We start from the raw sequence: 21048 nt of genomic DNA on the forward strand, positions 1-21048 counted from the left end.
GGGTACAAGCGGCCGAAATGAGTTTCCTCCGCCGAGTGGCGGGGCTCTCCCTTAGAGATAGGGTGAGAAGCTCTGTCATTCGGGGGGAGCTCAAAGTAAAGCCGCTGCTCCTCCACATCGAGAGGAGCCAGATGAGGTGGTTCGGGCATCTGGTCAGAATGCCACCCGAACGCCTCCCTAGGAAGGTGTTTCGGGCACGTCCGACCGGTAGGAGGCCACGGGGAAGACCCAGGACACGCTGGGAAGACTATCTTTCCCGGCTGGCCTGGGAACGCCTCGGGATCCCCCGGGAGGAGCTGGACGAAGTGGCTGGGGAGAGGGAAGTCTGGGCTTCCCTGCTTAAGCTGCTGCCCCCGCGACCCGACCTCGGATAAGCGGAAGAAGATGGATGGATGGATGGATGGATGACTATGGTTTGGGCGGTATAGCTCGGTTGGTAGAGTGGCCGTGCCAGCAACTTGAGGGTTCCAGGTTCGATCCCCCGCTTCCGCCATCCTAGTTACTGCCGTTGTGTCCTTGGGCAAGACACTTTACCCACCTGCTCCCAGTGCCACCCACACTGGTTTAAATGTAACTTAGATATTGGGTTTCACTATGTAAAAGCGCTTTGAGTCACTAGAGAAAAGCGCTATATAAATATAATTCACTTCACTATACTGTTCCTGAAAAATACAGGTACTTTTTTCTTTTCCGGACATCTCGTTGTGACATAGCGGGTAAAATGAGCAGACTGGCACAGGTTAGGCAACGCACACGCACTGAGTGCTTACAAGCAGAAACACTGAGGAGATAGAAAAAGGAGAATGGACGCATTTTGGCTTAAAGACTAAGGATAACGTTGAAGCTATAAACACTGACACGCCGCTCGGCAAGAAGTGCTTAGCTCCTGCTCTTGTTAGCCGTTAGCGACGTCAATCTGTAGTTTTAGCTACTGCTAAATCACTAATCCTTGCCTCCATGGCCACAGATAAAGTTAAGTTTCTTGCAAGTATCATCCCTGCAGGGCGAGGAATAGCTAAACATGCTTCACTACACACCGTAGGAGCATACAACATCTGACCGCTAACAGCAAGCCAGCAATCCTGAATGTAAACAAACGGGTGGATCTATACAAATATCGACTGTAACAATACCAAGTCCAAGAGTTGGTACTACAATGATTGCATCAATATTTTTTATTATTACAAAACCTTTTGTAATTTTTTTATTGTTTATAAAGTCAGGAAATATGTCCTTGGAGAACTTTAATTATGATCCTGTAAGTACTTTAAACTAGAGATGTCCGATATTATCGGCCGATAAATGCTTTAAAATGTAATATTGTAAATTATCGGTATCTATTTTCAAAAAGTAAAATTTCTGACTTTTTAAAACGACGCTGTACGCAGTGGTACACGGACGTAGGGAGAAGTACAGAGCGCCAATAAACCTTAAAAGCACTGCCTTTGTGTGCCGGCCCAATCACGTAATATCTACGGCTTTTCACACACACACAAGTGAATGCATGCATACTTGGTCAACAGCCATTCAGGTCACACTGAGGGTGGCCGTATAAACAACTTTAACACGGTTACAAATATGTGCCACACTGTAAACCCACACCAAACAAGAATGACAAACACATTTCGGGAGAACATCCGCACCGTAACACAACATAAACACAACATAAACACAACAGAACAAATACCCAGAACCCCTTGCAACACTAACTCTTCCGGGACGTTACAATATACACCCCCCGCTAACCCCTACCAAGAACCCCGCCCACCTCAACCTCCTCATGCTCTCTCAGGGAGAGCATGTCCCAAATTCCAAGCTGCTGTTTTGAGGCATGTTAAAAAAATTATTGCACTTTGTGACTTCAATAATAAATATGCCATGTTGGCATTTTTTTCCATAACTTGAGTTGATTTATTTTGGAAAACCTTGTTACATTGTTTAATGCATCCAGCGGAGCATCACAACAAAATTAGGCATAATAATGTGTTAATTCCACGACTGTATATATCCGTATCGGTTGATATCGGAATCGGTAAATAAGAGTTGGACAATATCGGAATATCGGATATCGTCAAAAAAGACCTAATATTTGCAAAAAATAACGTTTTCCAGTTCTAACGTTAAGTATTTTGTCTTTGCAGTCTATTCAATTGAATATAGGTTGAAAAGGATTTGCAAATCATTGTATTCTGTTTTTATTTAGGTGTCAACTTCACTGGTTTTGGGGTTTGTACATTTGAACAGAGTTGTAGATGCTTACATTTTTCTTTGATTGCAATAAAAACATATGTTTCATGTATCATAAGTATTTGTTATAATAAAACTAATCATGACATTTTTAGTACCAACATACATTTTGGTACCATTGCCAACATATGTGTATCGGGACAACTCTAGGCACTACTATACACTAACTCTGCACTTGTCCAACGTTACGGATTTTACACCCACGGACAGTCCCATTATAATGTGTTTATGAACAGCAGGTAGAGGCTAATCTATTTGTGGCCGTCCAAATATAATCTTGCTGTGTCGCCACAGATAAATGAATGTGTGGAAACACTAGTTGTTTGAATTACAAAATGTCTTGTCCAAACCTCCACGTGTCGTTTTTGGGTCCAATTAGGAAATACTTAAGGTGTGCTTGAAGAGGTTAGAAAAAGGTGTGGAGTTGCTTGTCTAGTTCTGAGAGACAAAAGCGTTCACCACGTCATGCATAATTGTCTGCAACAGGTGGATGTAATCAAGCCGGGATGTTAGCAGGTTATTTTCTGCTGACGTCAACAATACAAATAAAACACTTTTCCATTAGTCTGCATTTTTTTTTTAGCGGCACCGGCTCAGCCGTAAAATTGAAAGCTCGTCTGGTGCGCGTGGGCTTAGCAGCGCAATAAAGCGGAGGTTATTAGGTGGTTGAGGATGGGGTCTTCAGTCGGTCAGGCCTTATGTTTTGCACCTTTGCCAGCCGACGGTGCGCGTCAGGAGGCCATGAAAGGGAAGTTGGACTTGGCAGATTTTTGTGTAGTGACCCAACTGCACGCCGATTGACCAGTCTGGCGGCGTGCGGGCCCAGAGGTGGAATGGGGGGGCGGGGGAGTCGGGGTGTGGAATCTCTGACATCAGCCTTGTGTGTTTGTGTGTGTTCACGCTTGGTCAGGCGTGGAATGTGCGCCCTGCAGAGAGACGAGAGAAAAAGTCTTGTTCATCTTGATAAGTGGAGAGGAACTACACTCGGATGTTTTTAAAGAAAGACATGGGGGCGGACTTTAGTGGTCCACATGTGGGTTCTTTGGTCCACAGCTTCCTTCTGACTAGATGAAGAGATTCCTACGGTCCACTAAGTCCACTTGCATGGAGGTTCATTTGTCTGTATTACCAAAGCTCTCTTTGGACTAGGGCTGGGCGATATGGCCTTTTATTAATATCTCGATATTTTTAGGCCATGTCACGATACACCATATATATCTCGATATTTTGCCTTAGCCTTGAATGAACACTTGATGCATATAATCACAGCAGTATGATGATTCTATGTGTCTACATTAGAACATTCTTCTTCATACTGCATTAATATACCGTATATTACCAAATAAACGCCCTTGTGCAAATAACCGCCCATGTCCTAATAGCCGCCCGGGGTCTGACCCCATTTTGTGAATTAAACGCCTCTTCCTAATAAACGCCTATGTCCAAATAGCCGCCCATGGGCTGTTATTTGCATAATTTAGATTAAAATCATATTGACTTCATTAAACCCAATTTATAAGCTAAAAGGAAAAGCAAAGGTGCAATAATTCTGGTCATTACGGTAACAGCAGACGTTACGTGGGGATTCTGGGTAATCAACATATTGCAATGGGTGACCGCATATAGCGTAACACACACTCAACGACAACAACAAACCCACGAGGAAAAGTTTCAACATGGCAAGCAACAGCAGCAGTGAGTTGAATGAACAGGATACCGGTACACCACAACTGATGGACGGGAATACTTTAAGGGGGAAGAACAGAAAGTTTGACTTAAAGTTCAAGCTAGCGGTTGTGAAGTATGCGGAGCAGAATTCTGGTTTGGCAGCGGCCAGGCAGTTTAACGTTGACCCAAAACGTGTACGAGAATGGAAACAAAAAAAGGGAGAACTACAATCTCAGTCGGCAATCGATGGAAAACGGGCTCGCTTATCTGGTGGAGGTAGGAAGAAAGTGAGCGACGAGCTTGATGCTAATTTGTGTCAGTGGATACATCACGTTCGTGGACTGAACCACCGTGTGTCCCGGAAAATGATCCGCATTAAGGCAAAGGACAGTGACAGTATTATTGTTCTGTTTTGATGGTGGGTTTTATACTTGAGTACTCCATCCATCCATCCATCCATCTTCTACCGCTTATCCGAGGTCGGGTCGCGGGGGCAGCAGCCTAAGCAGGGAAGCCCAGACTTCCCTCTCCCCAGCCACTTCGTCCAGCTCTTCCCGTGGGACACCGAGGCGTTCCCAGGCCAGCCGGGAGACATAGTCTTCCCAACGTGTCCTGGGTCTTCCCCGCGGCCTCCTACCGGTCGGACGTGCCCTAAACACCTCCCTAGGGAGGCGTTCGGGTGGCATCCTGACCAGATGCCCGAACCACCTCATCTGGCTCCTCTCGATGTGGAGGAGCAGCGGCTTTACTTTGAGCTCCTCCCAGATGGCAGAGCTTCTCACCCTATCTCTAAGGGAGAGCCCCGCCACCCGGCGGAGGAAACTCATTTCGGCCGCTTGTACCCGTGATCTTGTCCTTTCGGTCATAACCCAAAGCTCATGACCATAGGTGAGGATGGGAACATAGATCGACCGGTAAATTGAGAGCTTTGCCTTCCGGCTCAGCTCCTTCTTCACCACAACGGATCGATACAACGTCCGCATTACTGAAGACGCCGCACCGATCCGCCTGTCGATCTCACGATCCACTCTTCCCCCACTCGTGAACAAGACTCCGAGGTACTTGAACTCCTCCACTTGGGGCAAGATCTCCTCCCCAACCCGGAGATGGCACTCTACCCTTTTCCGGGCGAGAACCATGGACTCGGACTTGAGTACTTGGTACCATAATTTTATTTTTCCCGGTAGGCTGCTTTATTTAAAAAGTTTATTTATTTTTAGTATTTGTATTCTATTTGACAATTGTTGCACTACTGTCATGTTGAGGCCTTGTTGATCTCTTGTCTTTTGATAGTCTTGTTTTTTTGTTTGTGTGTTTACATTAGCTTTTACATTTAAAGTTTTTAGTACGAAAAAAAATACTGGACACTAACCATTGTAACCAAATAATGGCCTGGTGCAGGCTGGTGCAAAAATAAATAAAAGCCTTGTGCAAATAACCGCCCATGTCCTAATAGCCGCCCGGGGTCTGACCCCATTTTGTGAAATAAACGCCCGGGCTACTATTTGGTAATATACGGTATGCTCATTTTAAACTTTCATGCAGAGAGGGAAATCACAACCAAGTCAATTTACCAAAATTTGGTAGTTACTACTGCACTTTTCGCACTATAAGGCGCACCGGATTATAAGGCGCACCTTCAATGAATGGCCTATTTTAAAACTTTGTTCATATATAAGGTGCACCGCATTATAAGGCGCATAGAATAGACGCTACAGTAGAGGCTGGGGTTACGTCATGCATCCCATAGTTGCGAGACCCGCTGTGGCTCAATATTGGTCCATATATAAGGCGCACCGGATTATAAGGCGCACTGTCAGTTTTTGAGAAAATTGGAGGTTTTTAGGTGCGCCTTATAGTGCGGAAAATACGGTAAGTTACTAAGCAGTGGCACAAACGTTCATGTCATTTCAAAACAGAAAGTGCAAGATTGTCGGAGACATTTTAAAACAAGCTATTAGTGCATGATGTCACTAAGATGACATATCCAAAACAACACTAAATTAAAGTGCACTTTTTGTACAGAACGCCACTACAATAGTTTAAAACAAATAAAGTGCCCTTTTGTGCATGATGTCACACAAGGTATTTCAATAACTGTCAAATACTAATGAGCTGCTTAATATGAAATCAAATAGTGTATGTCCTTCGCTATGTGGTAGGTTACTGCGGACGTTATCTCCTTCTGTTGTTGACTATTTTTTTCATACGGTGTTAATGGACGACGCCAGGCTCAATTGGGTCAGTGCTGGTTGCTTCGGCATTCTGTTGGCGTGGCACCGGCCGGAGATGTTGACATGCGGAGTTTCAAGCACTGGCGAAGTTGGTAGAGTGGCCGTGCCAGCAATCGGAGGGTTGCTGGTTACTGGGGTTCAATCCCCACCTTCTACCATCCTAGTCACGTCCGTTGTGTCATTGGGCAAGACACTTCACCCCTTGCTCCTGATGACTGCTGGTTAGCGCCTTGCATGGAAGCTCCCGCCATCAGTGTGTGAATGTGTGTGTGTGAATGGGTGAATGTGGAAATAGTGTCAAAGCGCTTTGAGTACCTTGAAGGTAGAAAAGCGCTATACAAGTATAACCCATTTATCATTTATCCTTATTCTCTAGCGGGTGACTTTTCAAAGTGCTGCTACTTTTTGTAGCATACTTGACATATTACGGTTGTCTGTTCAACATCTTCCCGCTTGAAGCCAAACCACCGCCAGACGATGGACCCCGTGCTGTTTTTCTTGGGAATTAATTCTTCCTCCATTTGTTGCCAGATTCGCATCTTTCTCTCGTATTACCACTTGTATCGCTTCGCTTGCACCACCTGCTACAGCTAACTTTACCCATGCTGCTACCTCTCTGCTCCGCGAGGGCGTATGACGTTGCACGCGCGACAGTATGTGACGTATGTTAGAAGGAACGCTTATTTTATGTCTCTGTGAGAAGGAGAGACAAGAGAGTGAGAAACGCCTGCAGTGTAATACCCGCAGCTAAAAGCAACTGGGTGAGAAGGTATACTCGAATACTCACGATATAGTCCTTTTCTATTTCGCACAGAGACAAACCCGCGATATATAGAGTATATTCAATATATCGCCCAGCCCTACTTTGGACACTGATTTTATGTATTTGAGTTTCTTGCGTTTTAATTTTGTGAACTAAATTTTTTTTTTTCATCAAATTATGCTGACAGTTTCATTGTATATAAAATTGTGTTTAAAAATGCTGTTTGTGAAAGCCCCACTTAAAGTGGCAGTAGAGTGGAAAAACAAGTTGCCTCTATATTGAAGATATTATCATATATATCTGATTTATGACACAAAGACTTACAACGTTTGCAAGTAAATAGATATGATCAAAATAGTATCAATCTCACAGAGTTCCCGAGTTATTTTAAGAGATAATGAGGAAGCCAGTCTTGTGACCTGTGATGTAGAGCAGTGGTTCTCAACATTTTTTCAGTGATGTATCCCCCTGTGAATTGTTTTTCAAATTCAAGTACCCCCTAATCAGAACAAAGCATTTGTGGTTGAAAAAAAGAGATAAAGAAGTAAAATACAGCACTATGTCATCAGTTTCTGATTTATTAAATTGTATAACAGTGCAAAATATTGCTCATTTGTAGTGGTCTTTCTTGAACTATTTGGGGAAAAAAGATATACAAATAACTAAAAACTTGTTGAAAAATAAACAAGTGATTCAATTATAAATAAAGATTTCTACACATAGAAGTGATCATCAACTTAAAGTGCCCTCTTTGGGGATTGTAATAGAGATCCATCTGTATTCATGAACTTAATTCTAAACATTTCTTCACAAAAAAAGACATCTTTAACATCAATATTTATGGAACATGTCCACAAAAAAATCTAGCTGTCAACACTGAATATTGCATAGTTGCATTTCTTTTCACAGTTATTTTTGACAGACATTTTAGTGAGGATCAAACCATCATGGCATGGGGGAAACTCTGGGTTTATGGTAATGAATGGAATAGCCTACTTGATTTGATGTTCAGTTTATGAACTTACATTCATATTTTGTTGAAGTATTATTCAATAAATATATTTATAAAGGATTTTTGAATTGTTGCTATTTTTAGAATATTTAAAAAAAAATCTCACGGACCCTTTGGCATACCTTCAAGTACCCCCAGGGGTACGCGTACCCCCATTTGAGAACCACTGACGTAGAGGATGAACCACAGATCCCTTCCCCATCAACAACAATGCTAAACAAGCAGACTTTGTGAGAGCCAACACCGATTTACTTTGGGAAAAAATTGTGATCCACAACCTTATATTTTTGAGGTCGAACACAAAGAGGATGAGCAAAAAGTTTTAAAGCCGAGTGCTAAACGGATGTAGCTTTATTGTGACACTATAGCATTAGCAGCATTGCTAGGTGCTAAACATACAAACTAACATTAATAAACCATGATAAAACAAACACTTACTGTAATATTTCTACTCTTGCTGTGATACTGACCGACGGGACGCTCACATAATTCCGTTTAGATGAAGATTCAGTGACAATCCTCACAAACGGTTAAAAAAAAGTTGCAGCAACTGGCGTTTTTTTTTGTCTTTTTGGCCATCTCGGGGGATGTGAGAGTGGACCAGAACTGTCGGTCCGTGGCCACATTTGTATACTAGCAGGTGAGAGATGCTATGAATTATAATCCAGAATTTACTTTTAGCACGTTTGAGACCAAGAAGAAGCAGCCGCCGGCTCAGTGTCAACAATAGCAGCGTAAGCTAACATTAGCTCACTGCTATCAATGCGCCGCTATAATAGTCCGTTTGCGTTGGTGCTTTTAATAACAATATCACTCATATTTGGTTAATATTCAGATGACGACATGGTAATGGAGTATTGTTGACGTTTTCTGGATGTTTTTAGAGAGTATAATGAGTGCAACAGAGGACCCTCCACCTGTTGACTCAATTGTTAAATATTTATTTATCATTTAAGCGGTAGAAAATGGATGGATGGATGGATTTAGAATGCATAAAAAAGCAAAGCATATGTGTTCTTGTCTTACATAAAGATTGTTAATGATAAGCAGCACATATCTTTACATTTTTTTGCATATTTCCAGTCTGACTGATCTAATAATATGGTCAGAGTGCAGAAGCGTTACTACAGTGACACACTACTAAAGGTGTTCGAAGCGGAATATTCAAATTGGCCGACTGAATTTGTGGCATTTTGGGATGTTTAAACGGTATTTTCACATACTTGGCGGATTGTAAATACAATTGGATATGGATTAATGGATACAATGAAACACAATCAAGTATATAAAGTCAACTTGTTTTTACACTTTACTGCTACTTTTTATTTTTATTTTTATTTTTATTAAATCAACATAAAAAACACAAGATACACTTACAATTAGTGCACCAACCCAAAAAACCTTCCTCCCCCATTTACACTCTTTCACACTCATTCACACAAAAGGAGTTGTTTCTTTCTGTTATTAAATCTGTGTAGGAACAATGAATGCAAAAATATTTATTGCAGAAAAATGTTATGCAGAAAATGTTGGCGTGTAAAAAATTCAGTGTTTAAAAGTCAGTGCGGAAATATTTGTTGCTTCAAAACTCAACACCTACTTCTGGTAAATTAAAACTGAAGTCCCTCATTGGCTTGTTCTGAGACAGGATGGATTGTTAAGTCCTTATTTACAAGAAGTGAGTCTTGAGTTTTGAAGCAAAAAATACTTCTACACTGAATTTTTCCACAAAGATGTTTTACACTGAATATTTTTTATACACGGAATTTTTCTACAAAGATTTTTTTTCCACTGAATATTTTTTTACACTGAATTTTTCTACTAAGGTTTTTTACACTGATTATTGTTTGTACATTGAACTTTTCAACCAATATTCTTTACACTGAATATTTTTTATGAACTGAATTTTTCTACAAAGATTTTTTTACACTGAATATTTTTAGATATAGATTTTTTGTACAAAAAATTTTTACACTGAATATTTCTACAAATATTTCTAACACTGAATATGTTTATACACTGAATTTTTCTACAAGGATTTTTTACACTGAATATTTTTTATACAGTGAATTTTTCAACATAGATTTTTTTACACTGAATATTTTTTATACACTGAATTTTCCTACAAAGATTTTTTACACTGAATATTTCTACAAATATTTTTAACACTGAATATGTTTATACACTGAATTCTTCTACAAAGATTTTTTACACTGAATATTTTTTATACACTGAATTTTTCTACAAAGATTTTTTACACGGAATATTTTTTATACACTGAATTTTCCTACAAAGATTTTTTACACTGAATATTTTTCATACACTGAATTTTTCGACAAAGATTTTTTTACACTGAACATTTTTTATACACTGAATTTTTCTACAAAGATTTTTTACACTGAATATTTCTACAAAGATTTTTAACACTGAATATGTTTATACACTGAATTCTTCTACAAAGATTTTTTACACTGAATATTTTTTATACACTGAATTCTCCTACAAAGATTTTTTACACTGAATATTTTTTATACACTGAATTTTCCTACAAAGATTTTTTACACTGAATATTTTTTATACACTGAATTTTCCTACAAAGATTTTTTACACTGAATATTTTTCATACACTGAATTTTTCGACAAAGATTTTTTACACTGAATATTTCTACAAATATTTTTAACACTGAATATGTTTATACACTGAATTCTTCTACAAAGATTTTTTACACTGAATATTTTTTATACACTGAATTTTCCTACAAAGATTTTTTACACGGAATATTTGTTATACACTGAATTTTCCTACAAAGATTTTTTACACTGAATATTTTTCATACACTGAATTTTTCGACAAAGATATTTTTACACTGAACATTTTTTATACACTGAATTTTTCTACAAAGATTTTTTACACTGAATATTTCTACAAATATTTTTAACACTGAATATGTTTATACACTGAATTCTTCTACAAAGATGTTTTACACTGAATATTTTTTATACACTGAATTTTCCTACAATGATTTTTTTCACTGAATATTTTTCATACACTGAATTTTTCTACAAATATTTTTTTACACTGAATATTTTTTATACACTGAATTTTTCTACAAAGATTTTTTACACTGAATATATTTATAAACTGAATTTTTCTACTAAGATTTTTTACACTGATTTCTTTAAACACACATTTCACTCGCACATTTTGTATTTAATGAAGTTGTCAGCGGAATTGGATGGAAAAAGAAAAAAAGTTAGTTCACACAAAATAAACACAAAACAAATGTGTGTTAAAACAATCTTTTGTGTTAAAGACACAAATGAACCTCCATACATTTTCTGCTTCTCTCAAAGCTGTCTGAAATTGACGCCTGTATCATCCAATGAAAACCTTGTATGGCGATTCTGCGTTTTGTGCATCAAAAATGCTGACTAAATGAGTTGAAAAGACTGTGGGAGAGGAGAGAAAGCCCCATGAGTACCTTAGAACAACGCAAGAGTCTTGGCGACCGAGAGCCAAAGAAGTGCAGCAGGTTACGTAACGAGACTCAACAACGCACATGCACCTTGCTAAAGCCTTGCTGGATTGGATCATGGCGGGCAGGATGCTCAATGACAACAACTGCCTCCTCCCCGCGCCATAGTGTCCCAGTTATGTAAGGTCTCACTGGAGGCAGGCGGGGGCTCAGTCGCTAACCAGATTAGCCCAAGGACACCATTTCACTACACCTTATCTTCTTCCTCCTCCCAGCCAATTTGACTATGTGCTTCTTAATGCACCTCATCTTATCAGTAGGAAGTAGTCCAAGATCTGCCAAAATAGTAGTTAAAGATCCTACATAGGAATTCAGATTTTTAAGTACCAAAAACACAAATGATCCTAAAAATGTTCCTAAAAAGGGCATGCTGATGTTTTATGGAATCTACAACAAAAACACTAGTCAAAGATCCTATACATGAGATGATGGCTTTGCTGTTTTAGGAATCTACTACAAAAACACTAGTCAAAGATCCTACACATGAGACGAGGGCTTTGCTGTTTTAGGAATCTACTACAAGAACAGTAGTCAAAGATCCTCTACCTAAGATTATGGCTTTGCTGTTTTAGGGATCTACTACAAAAACACTAGTCAGAGATCCTCTACATGACAGGAGCGATCTTTTGTTTTTTTACAAATCTACTACAAAAACACTAGTCCAAGATCCTCTACATGAGAGGAGTGATCTGCTGTTTTTTTTTTTTTTTTACAAATCTACTACACAAGCACAAGTCAAAGTTCTTCTATGTTTGATGACGGCTTTGCTATTTTAGGAATCTACTACAAAAACACTAGTCAAAGATCCTATACATGAGATGATGGCTTTGCTGTTTTAGGAATCTACTACAAAAACACTAGTCAAAGATCCTACACATGAGACGAGGGCTTTGCTGTTTTAGGAATCTACTACAAGAACAGTAGTCAAAGATCCTCTACCTAAGATTATGGCTTTGCTGTTTTAGGGATCTACTACAAAAACACTAGTCAGAGATCCTCTACATGACAGGAGCGATCTTTTGTTTTTTTACAAATCTACTACAAAAACACTAGTCCAAGATCCTCTACATGACAGGAGTGATCTGCTGTTTTTTTTTTTTTACAAATCTACTACACAAGCACAAGTCAAAGTTCTTCTATGTTTGATGACGGCTTTGCTGTTTTAGGAATCTACTACAAAAACACTAGTCAAAGATCCTATACATGAGATGATGGCTTTGCTGTTTTAGGAATCTACTACAAAAACACTAGTCAAAGATCCTACACATGAGACGAGGGCTTTGCTGTTTTAGGAATATACTACAAGAACAGTAGTCAAAGATCCTCTACCTAAGATTATGGCTTTGCTGTTTTAGGGATCTACTACAAAAACACTAGTCAGAGATCCTCTACATGACAGGAGCGATCTTTTGTTTTTTACAAATCTACTACAAAAACACTAGTCCAAGATCCTCTACATGACAGGAGTGATCTGCTGGTTTTTTTTTTTACAAATCTACTACACAAGCACAAGTCAAAGTTCTTCTATGTTTGATGACGGCTTTGCTGTTTTAGGAATCTACTACAAGAACAGTAGTCAAAGATCCTCTACCTAAGATTATGGCTTTGCTGTTTTAGGAATCAACTACAAAACACTAGTCAAAGATCCTCTACGTGACAGGAGTGATCTGCTGTTTTTTTACAAATCTACTACAAAAGCACTAGTCAAAGATCCTCTATGTTTGATGACGGCTTTGCTGTTTTACGAATCTACTACAAGAACAGTAGTCAAAGATCCTCTACCTAAGATTATGGCTTTGCTGTTTTAGGGATCTACTACAAAAACACTAGTCAAAGATCCTCTACATGACAGGACTGATCTGCTGTATTTTACAAATTTACTACAAGAACACTTGTCAAAGATCCTCTACAATACAGGAGTGATCTGCTGTTTTTTTTTTTTTTTTTTTTTTTAAATCTACTACAAAAACACTAGTCAAAGATCCTCTACATGACAGGACTGATCAGCTGTTTTTTACAAATCTACTACAAAAACACTAGTCAAAGATCCTCTACATGACAGGACTGATCAGCTGTTTTTTTACAAATCTACTACAAAAACACTAGTCAAAGATCCTCTACATGACAGGACTGATCTGCTGTTTTATAACAAATTTACTACACAAACACTTGTCAAAGATCCTCTGCGTGACAATACTGATCTGCTGTTTTTTTTTTTTTACAAATCTACCACAAGAACACTAGTCAAAGATCCTCTACATGCCAGGACTGATCTGCTGTTTTTACAAATGTACTACAAAAACACTTGTCAAAAGATCCTCTACCGGAGAGGACTGCTTTGCTGTTTCAGGAATCTACTACAAGAACACTAGTCAAAGATCCTCTACATGACAGGACTGATCTGCTGTATTTTACAAATTTACTGCAAGAACACTTGTCAAAGATCCTCTACAATACAGGAGTGATCTGCTGTTTTTTGTTTTTTTAAATCTACTACAAAAACACTTGTCAAAGATCCTCTACATGACAGGACTGATCAGCTGTTTTTTTTACAAATCTACTACAAAAACACTAGTCAAAGATCCTCTACATGACAGGACTGATCTGCTGTTTTATAACAAATTTACTACACAAACACTTGTCAAAGATCCTCTGCGTGACAATACTGATCTGCTGTTTTTTTTTTTTTACAAATCTACCACAAGAACACTAGTCAAAGATCCTCTACATGCCAGGACTGATCTGCTGTTTTTACAAATGTACTACAAAAACACTTGTCAAAGATCCTCTACCGGAGAGGACTGCTTTGCTGTTTCAGGAATCTACTACAAGAACACTAGTCAAAGATCCTCTACATGACAGGACTGATCTGCTGTATTTTACAAATTTACTGCAAGAACACTTGTCAAAGATCCTCTACAATACAGGAGTGATCTGCTGTTTTTTGTTTTTTTAAAATCTACTACAAAAACACTTGTCCTCTACATGACAGGACTGATCAGCTGTTTTTTTACAAATCTACTACAAAAACAATAGTCAAAGATCCTCTACGTGACAGGACTGATCTGCTGTTTTTTAAACAAATTTACTACAAAAACAATTGTCAAAGATCCTCTGCGTGACAATACTGATCTGCTGGTTTTTTTTTTTACAAATCTACCACAAGAACACTAGTCAAAGATCCTCTACATGCCAGGACTGATCTGCTGTTTTTTTTTTACAAATGTACAACAAAAACACTTGTCAAAGATCCTCTACCGGAGATGACTGCTTTGCTGTTTCAGGAATCTACTACAAGAACACTAGTCAAAGATCCTCGACATGACAGGAGTGCTTTGTTGGTTTTACGATTATGACACACAAAAAAACGCTAGTCAAAGATCCTCTACATGACAGGAGCGCTCCACTGGTTTTAGGAATCTACTACTAAAACAGAATCAACATTTTATTAAAATTGTAAAGGCCCTACTGCGAAAATGTTAGTCAAGAATAAGTCGTAAAAGAATAAACAAATATTTGACAAATGAGCAGGAAACGGGGAAATCTAATATTTCCGGAACTCATGGCGATGTTCTCAGACTGCTCGCCCAAATGCTTTTCGTTGTTGTCAACATTATTTTGAGAACTTGTATTTCTCCGATATTTTAACATTGTAATTAATTGTAATGTCAACTTTTACATAGCCAAGTTAAACAAAACAAACAAATAATAAAAATGAAATATACTCTTTAAGCAACATTTTGCGTTTAAATGAAAATCACAACCGAAAGCAATAAAATAGGTTGTGTCTCTGTTAAAGAGGGGGTGGTGACCCTCAATTATACACAACCAAAACAATAAATAAAGCAAAATGATCCTAGTTATCATTATTATGGCAGTATTGTTGAATGTGCTCAAAAAGTACTTACACACACTTAGATATTTGATACTTTCTTGGCAGAGGAAACTTCAAATAATGTTCTGGCTTCATAAGAGCCATATCATTTTTATTTGTTTGTTTAAATACACTATATTGCCAAAAGTATTTGGCCACCCATCCAAATGATCAGAATCAGGTGTCCTAATCACTTGGCATAAAATCAAGCACTTAGGCATGGAGACTGTTTCTACAAACATTTGTGAAAGAATGGGCCGCTCTCAGTGATTTCCAGCGTGGAACTGTCATAGGATGCCACCTGTGCAACAAATCCAGTCGTGAAATTTCCTCGCTCCTAAATGTTCCAAAGTCAACTGTCGGCTTTATTATAAGAAAATTGAAGAGTTTGGGAACAACAGCAACTCAGCCACCGAGTGGTAGGCCACGTAAACTGACAGAGAGGGGTCGGTGGATGCTGAGGCGCATGGTGCAAAGGCGTCGCCGACTTTCTGCACAGTCAGTTGCTACAGAGCTCCAAACTTCATTTGACCTTCCAATTAGCCCACGTACAGTACGCAGAGAGCTTCACGGATTGGGTTTCCTTGGCCGAGCAGCTGCATCTAAGCCATACATCACCAAGTCCAATGCAAAGCGTGGGATGCAGTGGTGTAAAGCAGTGGTCCCCAACCACCGGGCCACGGCCTGGTACCGGTCCGTGGATCGATTGGTACCGGGCCGCACAAGAAATTAAAAAAAAAAAAAAAAAAATTAAATTAAATTTTTTATTTTTTTTTATTTTTACTTTTTTATTCAATCAGCATAAAAAACACAATATACACTTACAATTAGTGCACCAACCCAAAAAACCTCCCTCCCCCATTTACACTCATTCGCACAAAAGGGTTGTTTCTTTCTGTTATTAATATTTCTGGTTCCTACATTATACATCAATATAGATCAATACAATCTGCAGGGATATAGTCCGTAATCAAAAAAAAAAAAAACCACACGGTCCATAAAGACATGGATGACAGAGTCTGGTGTGGAGGAACTTGACTGGCCTGCACAGAGTCCTGACCTGAACCCGATAGAACACCTTTGGGATGAATTAGAACGGAGACTGAGAGCCAGGCCTTCTCCACCAACATCAGTGTGTGACCTCACCAATGCGCTTTTGGAAGAATAGTCGAAAATTCCTTTAAACACAGTCCGCAACCTTGTGGACAGCCTTCCCAGAAGAGTTGAAGCTGTAATAGCTGCAAAAGGTGGACCGACGACATATTGAACCCTATGGGTTAGGAATGGGATGGCACTTCGAAGTTCATATGTGAGTCAAGGCAGGTGGCCAAATACTTTTGGCAATATAAGTGTTTTTTTTTTATATACCTAAAAATCGGATTTGACGAAAAAATCCGAATTGGCCATCTTACCCTGCAGTGTGAACATAGACTTGAATGTAGAGACAAACCATAATAGGACTACTTGAAGTCAGACTCTGCGCACACGTGGGAGAATCAGATCCTTTATGCATAGATTGACTCGTTCGGATAAAAAGTGAGCGCTTTCCTTCCCTTCTTCAATCATCCGAAGGCTGGCCCCTCAGCAGTCAGGTGACCCTTGGCAGCCTTGCGAGGCCGAGGTGACCTCTCGCCTGCCCGCCTTGATCCCGGCCTTTCTCCCACGTGTGGTCAGCAGCTCCTGTTACGTAAGAGCCTCCCGCCACCGCCGCTCCTCTTTGTGTCAAACCTTTTTATTGCACGCTTGAGAGAAATGGTTTTGTGCAAAAAAAAAAAAAAAAAAAATCTTCATTCTTATGGTCGACTCGCTCCTTGAGTGTCAAAACATGCATCTCCTTCAGGACATTCAGATGTTCGACTTGTCACATTTCCCAGAACTCCACACAAGCCGGTCCAGCATCAAAGCGTGCGGCTTATTCTGGAGAATCTAGTCAACAATTTTACACGTTCCCGACACTTTTCCTATAATTCCACATTTTCTGTCCTTTTGAAAGTCCTAATTGTTACTAAAGGTGGGAAGGGTTCATGAAATGATGTTATTACCATTTATTTGTTGTAGTTCCTACACAAATACAGTGCATTCACTTTTTGTTGTGTTACAATCTTATTCTAAAATGGAATACATTCATTTGTGTCCTCAAAATTCTACACACAATACCACATAATGACAATGTGACAAGTTTTGTTTTTTAAATGTTTGCAAATGTATTAAAACTTGTTCCTCAATACTTTGTTAATGCACCTTTGGCAGCAATTCCAGCCTCAAGTGCTTGGCACACCTATCTTTGGGCACTTTCAACCATTCCTCTTTGCAGCACCTCTCAAGCTCCATCAGGTTGGATGGGATGGTTTTCATCCAGGATGTCTCTGTACATTGCTGCATTCATCTTTCCCTCTATCCTGACTAGTCTCCCAGCCTCCCATCCCCACAGCATGATGCTGCCACCACCATGCTTCACTATAGGGATGGTATTGGCATACTTGCCAACCCTCCCGACTTTCCCAGGAGACTCCCGAATTTGAGTGCCCCTCCCGAAAATCTCCCGGGGCAACCATTCCCCCGAATTTCTCCCGATTTCCACCCACAGTATCGCCTTTAGCGTCCTCTACAACATGTCGTCACGTCCGCTTTTCCTCCATTCAAACAGCGTGCCGGCCCAGTCACATGATATATCGGGCGGCATGGCGTAGTGGGTAGAGCAACCGTGCCAGAAACCTGAGGGTTGCAGGTTCGCTCCCCGTTTACCATCCAAAAAAGTCGCTGCCGTTGTGTCCTTGGGCGGGACACTTCACCCTTTGCCCCCGGTGCCACTCACACCGGTGAATTGAATGATGAATGACAGGTGGTGGTCGGAGGGGCCGTTGGCGCAAATTGCAGCCACGCTTCCGTCAGTCCACCCCAGGGCAGCTGTGGCTATGAAAGTAGCTTACCACCACCAGGTGTGAATGAATGATGGGTTCTACATGTAAAGCGACTTTGGGTACTTAGAAAAGCGCTATATAAATCCCAGTTATTATTATTATTATTATATACGCGGCTTTAACACACACACGAGTGAATACAAGCCATACTTGATCAATAGCCATACAGGTCACACTGAGCGTGGCGGTATAAACAACTTTAACACTGTTACAAATATGCGCCACACTGTGAACCCACACCAAACAAGAATGACAAACACATTTCGGGAGAACATCCGCACCGTAACACAACATAAAGACAACAGAACAAATACCCAGAAACCCCTCGCAGCACTAACTCTTCCGGGACGCTACAATATACACCCCTAAGAACCCATCTCCCGAGTTCGGAGGTCTCAAGGTTGGCAAGTATGGGTATTGGCCTGGTGATGAGCGGTGCCTGGTTTTCTCCAAACATGATGCCAAAGAGTTATTTTTAATAGGGACGGCGTGGCGCAGTGGGAGAGTGGCCGTGCGCAACCTAAGGGTCCCTGGTTCAATCCCCACCTAGTACCAACCTCGTCATGTCCGTTGTGTCCTGAGCAAGACACTTCACCCTTGCTCCTGATGGCTGCTGGTTAGCGCCTTGCATGGCAGCTCCCTCCATCAGTGTGTGAATGTGTGTGTGAATGGGTAAATGTGGAAGTAGTGTCAAAGCGCTTTGAGTACCTTGAAGGTAGAAAAGCGCTATACAAGTACAACCCATTTATCATTTATTTATTTAATAAATGTGCAAAATTAAAAAAAATAACAAACTTTTCACATTGTCATTATGGGGGATTGTCTGGAGAATTTTGAGGATCAAAAAAATTGATTCAATTTTGGAATAAGGCTGTAATATAAGAAAATGTGGTAAAAGTCAAGCGCTGTGAATACTTTCCGGATGCAATGTATCTTATAGAATAAGAGTTAAAAATGTCTACTAAATCTCTGACCCTTGAATTAGATGCAAAAATCCTACATTAATTATTCCAGTACAGCATTAAAAATGTTGTCTCGTGTTTCAAGTCAAAGCATAAAATGGTGTAAGATAACAATATAGCTGTACGTGCTTTGGGTTGACATGATTTAAAGTAAAAAAATAAAGCACTCAAGGATGCATCAGTTATTAATATTTTTAACAACTATAGCTGTTAATTCATCTTTAACGAAGCAATGATGATGTTTAAGATGCTACAATCCCTGGCAGCAGTGGTCGTGTCAACAACAGCTGGCTAGCATTAGCATTAGCACCTTCTGTGCTTGTCACTCGACCTTTTAGATGACGAGTAGTCATGAAATGTGTGAAAAACACCATCAGCTAATCACGTAGGAGTCATTTGGGAATTGTTTGGCTTTTTTTAACAAACACCTGTGTATTGTGTATCAGTCACTTTGTCATAGTACATCCTGTTTTTCACACACTTGTATACAATATGGTCACTTTGTCATTACAGATGTCCGATAATATCGGACTGCCGATAAAATCGGCCGATAAATGCTTTAAAATGTAATATCGGAAGTTATCGGTATCGGTTTCAAAATTATCGGTATCGGTTTCAAAAAGTACAATTCATGACTTCTTAAAACGCCGCCGTGTACACGGACGTAGGGAGAAGTACAGAGCGCCAATAAACCTTAAAGGCACCGCCTTTGCGTACCGGCCCAGTCACATAATATCTACGGCTTTTCACACACACAAGTGAATGCGAGGCATACTTGGTCAACAGCCATACAGGTCACACTGAGGGTGGCCGTATAAACAACTTTAACACTGTTACAAATATGCGCCACACTGTGAACCCACACCAAACAAGAATGACAAACACATCCGCACCGTAACACAACAAAACAAATACCCAGAACCCCTTGCAGCACTAACTCTTCTGGGACGCTACAATATACACCCCCTCCCCCCCAACCACGCCCACCTCAACCTCCTCATGCTCTCTCAGGGAGAGCATGTCCCAAATTCCAAGCTGCTGTTTTGAGGCATGTTAAAAAAAAGAATGCACTTTGTGACTTCAATAATAAATATGGCAGTGCCATGTTGGCATTTTTTTCCCCATAACTTGAGTCGGTTTATTTTGGAAAACCTTGTTACGTTGTTTAATGCATCCGGCGGTGGCATCACAACAAAATTAGGCATAATAATGTGTTAATCCCACGACTGTATATATCGGTATCGGTTGATATCGGAATCGGTAATTAAGAGTTGGACAATGTCGGGATATCGGCAAAAAAGCCATTATCGGACATCTCTATTTGTCATAGTACATCTTGTTTTTCACACACCTGTGTAAAATGTGGTCACCTTGTAATAGTACATTCTGTTTTTCACACAATTGTGTATAAGGTGGTCACATTTTAATAGTACATTCTGTTTTTCACACACCTGTGTATAAGGTGGTCACTTTTTTACAGTGCATTACTGTAAATGGAAAATGTTACCACTGATGATTTTAAAGTACATTTCAGGCGACTGAGCCGCCAGGTTAGTGCAGTCAAATCTTCCAACTCCTTTACAGTTCAGTCTTGTGGACATACCATAGATGTGCAGCTTGAAAAAGGTCAGCATGAATATGCGCTACACTTGCTAGTTACTCTTTGGCGGGCCAAACGAAATGAGGCCCGCGGTCCTCGCTTTGGACATCCCTGCTCTAGAACGAGTCCGCCAAGTCCCCTTTCGCCCTCGAGTACGTCGGTCCTCCCAACACCAGCTTTGGGCGGGGAGGCAGCGTGATGGCGGGACGCAACCGAGGTCAACGGGTGACT

At 40.1% G+C, this 21048-nt stretch overlaps 1 protein-coding gene across 2 annotated transcripts in view; it reads left to right on the forward strand.

Annotated features, from left to right (window-relative positions):
- Positions 1-21048, forward strand: part of otud7b (OTU deubiquitinase 7B) — a 94732-nt gene that overhangs the window by 21066 nt on the left and 52618 nt on the right. The gene's annotated exons all lie outside the window — the stretch shown is intronic.

This window comes from Nerophis lumbriciformis, linkage group LG21 (assembly GCF_033978685.3).
Source record: "Nerophis lumbriciformis linkage group LG21, RoL_Nlum_v2.1, whole genome shotgun sequence".
Classification (NCBI taxonomy): domain Eukaryota; kingdom Metazoa; phylum Chordata; class Actinopteri; order Syngnathiformes; family Syngnathidae; genus Nerophis; species Nerophis lumbriciformis.